At 35.9% G+C, this 9,442-nt stretch overlaps 1 long non-coding RNA gene across 1 annotated transcript; it reads left to right on the forward strand.

Annotated features, from left to right (window-relative positions):
- The first annotated feature begins 961 nt into the window (after positions 1-961).
- Positions 962-8,560, forward strand: LOC131279140 (uncharacterized). The gene is made up of 4 exons (XR_009186480.1): positions 962-1,032; positions 5,789-5,852; positions 7,188-7,268; positions 8,398-8,560. It is a non-coding gene; the product is annotated as an uncharacterized lncRNA (long non-coding RNA).
- The last annotated feature ends 882 nt before the right edge of the window (positions 8,561-9,442 follow it).

Genomic DNA, 9,442 nt, shown 5'->3' on the forward strand with positions numbered 1-9,442 from the left:
GGAGGTCTGGTGGGAATCACCACCACTGCATCTTTCAAGTCCTCGATCGTAGCACTGATCTCTTCAATACCTCCCAAAATCCAATATTTCTTTTGATTTACTTTTTTGCTAGGTAGGGACAGTTCTAATGGCTTCCACTTGGCCTTTCCTATCATATTAGCCCTCACTGCACAAGTCAGGGAACCATTGTGGGGATTCTGGTAGTTACTGACTATGTCTTCCAATTATGCATTCCTGAACTGAGGAAAAAAACACAGAATGGGTCCAGGGAACCACAGGACCCACTGTGAGATGGACCTGTGCTAAAACCCCATTACCTGACCTCCATAAACACCTACTTTGACTAGTGGACCACAGTGATGTTTTGAATCTCCTAGAATTACCATCACTTCTGAATGAGTGTCTATTAGTTTCCAAAATGTCTGATCATTCCCTTTTCCATAATGCACAGTTACCCTGGTAAAAGGTCATGATCTCTTTAAGGAAAGCTGGGAGGAAGATTAACAGTATAAATTGTTGGCAGTGTAACAGGGTCTTTCCAAAAGTATACCCAGGCTTCCCCTCAATCAGTGGGCTCTGGATCTGTAAACTGTCTCAAGACTGGGCATTGATTAAGGGATCATGATTTTCTGTTTCTGTAATTCAAGTTAGACTTTTGCTCTCTAGTTCTAGAATTCATCTGCATATACAGATTATGTAGGAATTTAGTAGACTGTCTATCTACTTTACTGCTAGATACCCCATGATCAATTAGCCAATGTCATAGATCTGTGCAAATCAAGACTATTTTGATTGCTGCTTTGAGTCTGCTCTTCATTGTGGTAGATAGGCCTACCTTGTCTTTAGCAATTAATTGCTGCCACTTGGCTTCTGACAGCCTAGAATCCACTCATCCTCATAGTGTTTAAGGATTCTAGTTCCATGACAGCAGTTCCCATGGTAATATGTGAATACAGAGACAGTAACCAATAGGGCTCTTCAGTGAAGATGGAGTTAGTCTTACAAATTTATTCCTCACAGTGCTGGTAAAAGGTATGTATGTTCTCTGGACATTCCTGGGGTAACTGGGCAAGTCTCAAATGGTAGATCCGCTCTAGCATTCCAATTTCTCAAAGCCTTTGGATCCCCTCATCTATTTCATACCAGAGCAATTCTGGCATTTCAACCTCAGGTAATATGGGCTATCTTTTAATCCATGTTTCAGCCAGCCACCCGAATAAACTGTTAGAGCCCTCTCTAACCCCTTGAACTATAACACTGAATCCAGAATCTCTGCTTAGTGAGCCCATATCAATGAATTCAGCCTGATTCAACTTTATATTCCTTCCACTCTTATCCCACACACTTAATACCCATTCCCACACATATTCTCCTGATTTCTGTCTATATAAGTTGGAAAACTCATATAGTTCTTTTGGAGTATAGTGTGCTTCCTCATGGGTCACACTTTATACTTCATCTTTTGGGGCATGTTGGGATTTCAGTCTAGTTATACATCTGGAAGAAGAGAGGGGAAGTGAGGGTGGGTAATAAGGATTAGAAGTTTCTTGTAAGTCAGTTAAATCCTCAGGGCATTCCATTTCAGTTTCATCTAGTGAAATAGGATTACTCTCTTTAGTTGGAGGTTGGATGGCAGACTCCTCAGTGCAGACTGGCTGTCAGGAACCTGTTTCCTCAGGGCAGACTGGAGGTCAGGTGGTTCTTTCCTCAGGGAAGACCATTACAGGTTTATCTGGCAAAGACTCAGCAGAACTTAGGGTTTCAATGTCGCCAATGTCCCCACTGACATATGCCATCAACCCATATGTCCCCACTCCAATTTTCAGGATCCTATTCCTTTTCAATCAATGTCCTCACTTCAACAGCAGATACCCTGCAAGGTTGAGAATTTAGTCTCTGTTGAAACTACACAATGAGATTCTGTTTCTGGTTTTCAGAGATCTCAAGTCTGTGGCTACACAAAATAAGATTTTCTTTCAGGGCACACATAGAAACTTTCACATACTTCATGTGGTTCTTAAGTTGCAAATTTAAAGCCTTCAGCGCATCCCTTTCTTTTATCACTATATCAAGTAGATTTAGGAAAAACCAAGCAACAGCATTATACCTTTTAATTCCACAAGTCTCTGTTAAAGTGTTCAAAACATTCTGACCCAGAGTCTTAACTCTTATAAGATGGAAGTAGTCATATCCAGTGGTGATATTTTGCATATCTCTATTGCCAATTCATGCCATGGACTATCAGTGGCATCTTTAGTATTGAAAATATAGTCATTAATGTGACTTTGAATCCAATAAGAATAGAGAGCCAATTGCAAAATCCCCAGAAACAATTCATAAATTCCATTTTTAAGATTCTGTTTTTCAAGAACTACTCCCAGTATCAATCTGTATTAGGGTTCTCTATGGAAAAAAGAACTTATAGAAGATATCTGTAAATATGAGATTTTTAAATATGTCTCACACAGCTGTGGGGATGGACAAATCCAAATTCCATTGAGCAGCCTGCAAGCCAGGAACTCCAATGAAAGTCCTCAATGAATTCCTCAGGAGAAGCTGGCTGACTGAAGCAGAGACAGGAATTCTCTCTTCTGACTGCTGAAATCATCATATCTCTTTTTAAGGTCTTCATCTGATTGGATGGGATATCTCTCATTGCTAAAGGCAGTCCCCTCGGTTGATTGTAGATGTAATCAGCCATAGATGCAATCAACTTAATGATTTAAGTTCATAAAATGTCCTCACATTAACAACTGGACTACTGCTTGCTTGACCAAACAATTGGGTACCATTATTTGGCCAAGTTGACACTTGAACCTAACCATCACACTCACTGATATGAAATAATTAAAATAAGCAAACTCATAGTAAGAATCTAGAATATAGGATATCAGTGGATAGGGTGGAGGTAGGTAATAGGGAGTTAATTCTTAAACTCTGAAGAGTTTCTATTTGGGATACTGGAAAATTTTGAGAATGGATGATGGTGATAGTTGTGCAACACTGTGAATATAATTAATAGCGCTTGAATGTGGTTAGAGGGGGAAATTTTAGTTTGTATTCATGTTTCTAGAATAAAAATGCTTAAAACTCCTTAATTATCTTTGACTCTTGTTTTTTCCCTAGTCTCATATCAAACCCATCAGCAAATTCTGTGATTCTACTTTCTAAATATGTTCAGAATCAGACCACTGCTCTCTACATTCACTACTAAAACTCTAGTATGAGCCTATTTCTCTCTGCCCAGCATGACTGCAGTAGCCCCCGTCTCCTTGTTTCAACTCTTGCTTCCTTATCATCCCTTTTCACACAGTAGCTACAGAGATAGAAATTCTTTTAGATAATAAAATAAATTTCTAAAAATATGAAACAGCCCCAGGATGATCCCAGTGGGCAAAAAAAAAAGATATTCAATATTTCTCTATGTTGGAGATTTGCCTTCTAGATTCAATCTGTCAAAATGCCACTATATATGTACATCAATCTCATTACAACCCCTGCTCTAGTGTACTTTATCATCATCTGACATACTATATATTTACTCTTGTTAATTGTCCCTCTAGTTCCTCTAGAATGAACATTTCAGAAGGGGAGGCTTTGTCTATATTTTTCACTGCTCTGTCAACATAGTCAAGACCTATGCCAGATCTTGTAATCTGAAAAAAGAAAAGAAGGAAAGGAAGGAGGGAGGGAAGGAGGCAGGAAGGGAAGGAGGGAGGGAAAAATGGAGGGAGGAAGGGAGGAAGGAAGGGAAAGATAGAGGGAGGGAAGAAGGGAGGGATGGAAGAAGGAAAGAAATAAAGAAGGGGAGAGAGAGAGGAAAGGAGGAAGAGAGGAAGAAAGGAAGAAAGGAAGGAAGAAAAGAAGCTAGTATTTAAATCCAGGCCTCAAACCTCAAAGCTTACACTTCAGCAATAAACTGGCTAGCTCCTAGTTCCAGGTCATGATTGGCCTTAGAAGTCACAACAAAGACTTTCAATTCTATTCTCAGGGAAAGAAATTATGTAAGCGTTTTTAATGAAAGAGTAAAATGATTTAATTCACACTTAAATGGTTTTTGACAGCATCTTAGAGAATATTTTGGATGGAGGGAAATGCCTTAGGAAGATTTGCAATAATCTAAGAGTGGGTGGTGGCCTTAAATAGGGTTGTGGCAATAAAGGTGGAGAGAAAAGGACCAATTAGAAAGTTACTTGTAAGATAGATTCAACCAAAACTGGTCACATTTTGGCTGTGGGAGGTAAGAAGAGCTACATGAAAAGGACCATTCACAGGTTTCTGGGTGCCTCTATCTGCAATAGGTTCTAGCAGGTTTGGGGGTGGGAAGGTACGTAGTTCCATGTACATGCTGAATTTAGAAATCAGTAGAACATCCATGTGGGATTATCCCATGGCCATTTAGATGTACTTGTAGAAGCTCATGAAAGAGGTCGAGCCTGGGGGTTTAAATTTTGGAGTTATGTAGCATCTAGATGATAATTGGAGCTATTGAAGTAGAGATCATCCAAGCCTACTATGGAGATGGAGAGTCGAAGAGAACCTTGGACAGAATCATAAAGCATAACAACATAAGCAGCAAAAGAAAAACTCACCAAGAAGAATAAGGATTAGTCAGAGGATGGAAGCAAAACTTATTTTGCCCAGAAAGAATTAAAGCAGCCCACTGGAGTGCCTAATACATTCCTCAGAAGCAGTATGCACCAGGAGACTCTGAATCAAATTACAACATCACTCAAAAGAATTAATGTGTAAAACCATCAGAAAAGATTAGATGGACACATTGAAAAGACATAATGGGTTGATCAATACATTGCCATGCTTGATATTAAATATGGTATATGAAAAATAAGCAATAATGGATAGTGAGGTGCTGGGAAATGTCAAGTACAGAAATGATGATGGAGGAAATAAAAGAGAAGGAAATGGAAGATCATACCAAGTTTGACAGCTTATAGTCTTCCCTAAACTTCCCTCTATGCTTAAAAGTCTCTGGGGATTGCTCCTTATCAACAGATGTAAAAAAGAATTTTAGTTAGCAAAATTGATATGGGATGCATTGTAATTCTAGTTAACAGGATGAAGTGGTAATTCTATGGCAAAATCAGCTATTTTCTAATGATTGTTTCAGAGTATTATTGCAAGATCCTTCAGATTATTCTTAACAATTGTAAATGCCAAATATTTGTACTACAATTTTACATAATTACAATACTCAAGATAAAATTGCTTTTGGGAATTTGGTTTTAGTAACAGCTCACATTTATTGAGCAAGTATTATGTATAGGAATCTTTTAAGTGCTATAACTGTATTAACTAATTTAATCCCACAACAGCCCTATAAAGTAGATTTTATCATTATTGTCATTTTACAAATAATGAAGCTGAGGCACACAGAATTTGAGCATTTTGCTTGTTAAGTTCCAAAATGGGGGAACCCATGCAAGTCTGATGCCACTGTTCATTATTATTTTGTCATTTTTCTTTCAGTTATATTAACTCCAATATTATACTGTCCATTCACTTATTATCATTTATTTTGCAGTTATAGCTAAATCTCACAAATTATAACTCACAAAAGCACAGAGAGTCATCTCTGTCATTTTATATGATGTAGCATTAACTTTATGTTTACAGAAGAAAATTCTGTGTTGCTTTTTGAACACAACAGTCATGCAGAAACTGAACTCAATAATGAAGCACTTACATATAGATTTTAATATGAAATAAATATAAAATTGTGATCAATATTTAATCTCTTACAAATAATGGACTTATTTCCATTTCCTAGTGAGAAAACCTCCTGAGATCTGCACAGCTGACAGACTTGATGACTGAGAAGGGAACACAGCTAGGTCAACCATTCTCCAAAGTAGTTTCTAAATGCATATTCTTTTTGCACTGAAGTTATTTAAAGGGTGCAAAGCACGACTGAATTCTAACTATGTTTCCATTTTGTTCCCATAAATTTAAAGTTTTTTGTCATTTCTCATACCTTAATTAATGCATTTCCTGGCTAATTGGTATTTCTGACTTTAGTTTTTATTTTTAGAAGTTATTATCTAGATAAAATTTTTATTTTAGCATGTTTTATTTTAGCAGTTTACGTTAAAATACATTAAAATGTCCTTTATATTTAAAAATAAAATATATTTGCATATTTATATTTTACTATTTTCCATAAATAGATTTTAATGCCCTATATTTCTGAGTGTGGATAAAATGCTGTTTACCAAAAGTGAAATTAGCGCTTGCAGAGATTAAACCAAATAGCAAAATCACTGCTTTGATTTTAATATTACCAGATATTATTATGAGTGAACCCCCTATAATTCCAATAAATGACCATTCAATGTGGAGTAAAGGAGTCCTTGTATTCACAATTTTGTTAACAGAGATAAATGGGTTTAATGATATTATAGTAATATATGTACATTCATAAAAATACATTTTCAGACATGTCTGTTAATCAGTGTTGCTCAGGGAAATCTACCATAAGTTTTTGAGTTAAATGTATGACCATTTGCAAGTAAACTCAATCCTTTGTAACCTGGTAGTGGAACAAACATATGGTAGGGGTGCTTGAATCGTAAGGTTTTTTGTTTTGTTTTGTTTTTGTTTTATACTTATTTTTACTTTTAACATTAAGCACAGGGAGGATGAGAGAGAGCTAGGTGTGGTGTTGGAGCAATTTAGTATCTTAACTGCGGTGGCAGATACACAAACAAGCACAGGTGATAAAACTGTAAGGAATTTACACTCCCACATCTCCACACCACCACCACCACCACATACAAATGAGTACAAGTAAAAGTAAAAGGGGAGAAATCAAAATCCAAGTAAGATGGTTGCATTGACTCAAAGTCCTGCTTGTGATACACTACAGTTTTGCAAAATGTTACCATTGGGGAAAACTGAGCAAAGTGTACAAAGGATCTCTGTTATTTCTTACAACTTTGTGTGAATATGTAATTATCTCGATAAAAATTTCAATAAAAAATTATATTACTTTAAATTAACTTCATTAAAGAGTAATACAAAATAAAAAATGAAATTAATTCTTTTAAAAACTACTTTATTCAAATGAAAAAATCATTTATTAAATTCATTAAGATCACTATTTGTACTTAATTTTAAGAAGCAGTTATTAATATAATTTTTTAATACTTTTCCAAAATACTTTCTTCTAGGTCAGGTTTTATTTGTTAATTTTCATATTTGTTGCATGGGCATGTGACTGAAAAAGAGACCAGGCATTTGATCTACAGCAGGTACATGGAAAGATTATTTTTTCTGAAGCAGTAAATACAATGCCTTGTTGCTTCTCAAACTAGAAAAATTAATTCTAAGATGGATAAAAATCTACAATTGTTTTCCAACTTAGCCTGTAATAATAATAGTGGTAAATGTAGGATGAAAATAATAAGAACAAAAAAAGTAGCTAGCACTTAAATATTTACTATATCTAACATTCATCTAAGTGCTTTGCTTTTAGTAACTGATTTAATCCTCATAACAATTTTATAAGTTTGTTACTATTATTATCCCCATTTTATACATGAGAAACTGGGACCAAGAGAAATAAAATAATTCTGTCAGGGTCAAATATCTGGTAAATGTCATGACAAATTAAACCAAGACAAATTTCTTTTGACCTTTGAGTATCGTCAATGTAATATAAATCCCCCTTTTACTCAAGATAAGGCCACATTACCTAAAGTATCAAGATATTCAGCTTTTGGCTAGAATTACATCAACAGAACTGATAACTGATTATTTCTTGCTAATCAGAACTTTTGGTGAACTGTCCTGAACATCATAGGAATTTCTGTGGTCCATAAGAGAGAAACCAAAAGAGAAAAATCACTGTTATGGGTTTCTTATAGCCAAGAAGAGAAACAAGCAAACAAACAAACAAAAAATTAAACAATGATTCTTTCATTTTGAGCAGTTTTATTATTATTAATATTCATTAATTTTAGCATGGTGCTAATGAGATCAAAAGCACAAGTTCACAAGTTTGATTTATTTACTCTACAAATAGTTATTAAGCACTGCTATGTAGAACGTAGTATTTTGGAAGGTAGAAGAACATGGAAATATGTAAATTACAGTCCTTGCCCTCAGGTTGCTCAAAATCTGTGAGGAAAGATAAGAAATGTAGGCACATAAATTCAGTACAGGGCAGCATGTGTTGAGATGCAAACAAATGGTAAAAATATATATATTTAGGAGATGAATAGAAATGTAATTAGAAAAGTATCTCAGGAAACTTACCTGGCTTTGACAACAAAGTGAATTTTATTGGATAAAGGGAATTTTATTGGCTTGCAAACCCCAAAAGATCACTTTTTAAAGAGCTTGGTATCCACCAAGGAGTAATTTTGTCTCTCTCTCCAGTTTTCTTTTTAGGGTGGCAAATTTATCTGAAGACTGGCTGTCCTTGTGGTTACAAAATGACTATCAATAACCACAAGAGGATGAGGGAGAGAAAATGAGAAAGTGAGAATAACTGGTTAATTAAATTTTTTACCCCTGAATCAAATAAAGTCCTGGACTTCTTTCTAACTGGACCATTTAAGTCCTGTGCTGAGCTTCAGCTAATTTCTCTGAACAAGAGAAATTTCATGTAGTAAAATGGCTTAGGCCTTGATTTGCATGATCCATCTGTGAACCAGTCTCTGCTGTAAGGAAATTGGCATCAGCTAATAAGAGATCAATCTTAGAGGAGCTGGACTGGTTTAATTCTACAAAAATATGTGGCTGTTATACTGTGAGAGTGTCTAGAAGAATACCTGTGGCCAGTGGTCAACCAATCATTTGTACTCCAGTCCACTCCATGCATTCGTACACACCTTCTCTCCCATACCAAAACCTTCTTGGAAGAGGCAGGCTTTGATGTGGCTTTTGAAAAACAGGAAATAAATGCACAAGTCATACTTATCTTGGTGACTTCAGGAGACACTTCAAGATCTTTTAGTATTTTATGGACAATTTCAGAGAGCAAAATCTGTTCCTAGAGATAGAGTTGTTTTGACTCCTTATCAAAGATCTCTCCTCCTAATGCCCACAAGTAAGCTCTAAATGTAAGAGTTCCAAAACTAGAACCCAGATCAATTGCAGAGGTGGGAGTGGGTAGTTAATGCTCACAAGACATTCTATTCTAGGTATTGAAACTGGTCCTGGTGTGCCAATGTGTGTGGTTAGGCTTGTCTCTCTGGACGTCCTCACCTGGAAATGTCTTTGATGTTCTTTAGAGGCCTCTGAACCAACTTCTTCCCCTAATTCCTGTTATTCATACTAGCTATTTAAGAGATAAAATGTCCCCAGCTGCTACTTCCCACCTCTTAAATTCAATACTACTCTTTTGTTTCCATTTCTCTGCAGTGAATCTGTTCTTTCTGTTGTCTTGTAAAACTCCTTCACTGTATATAAACTCCCCTTG

Source organism: Dasypus novemcinctus, chromosome 7, assembly GCF_030445035.2.
Source record: "Dasypus novemcinctus isolate mDasNov1 chromosome 7, mDasNov1.1.hap2, whole genome shotgun sequence".
Classification (NCBI taxonomy): Eukaryota; Metazoa; Chordata; class Mammalia; order Cingulata; family Dasypodidae; genus Dasypus; species Dasypus novemcinctus.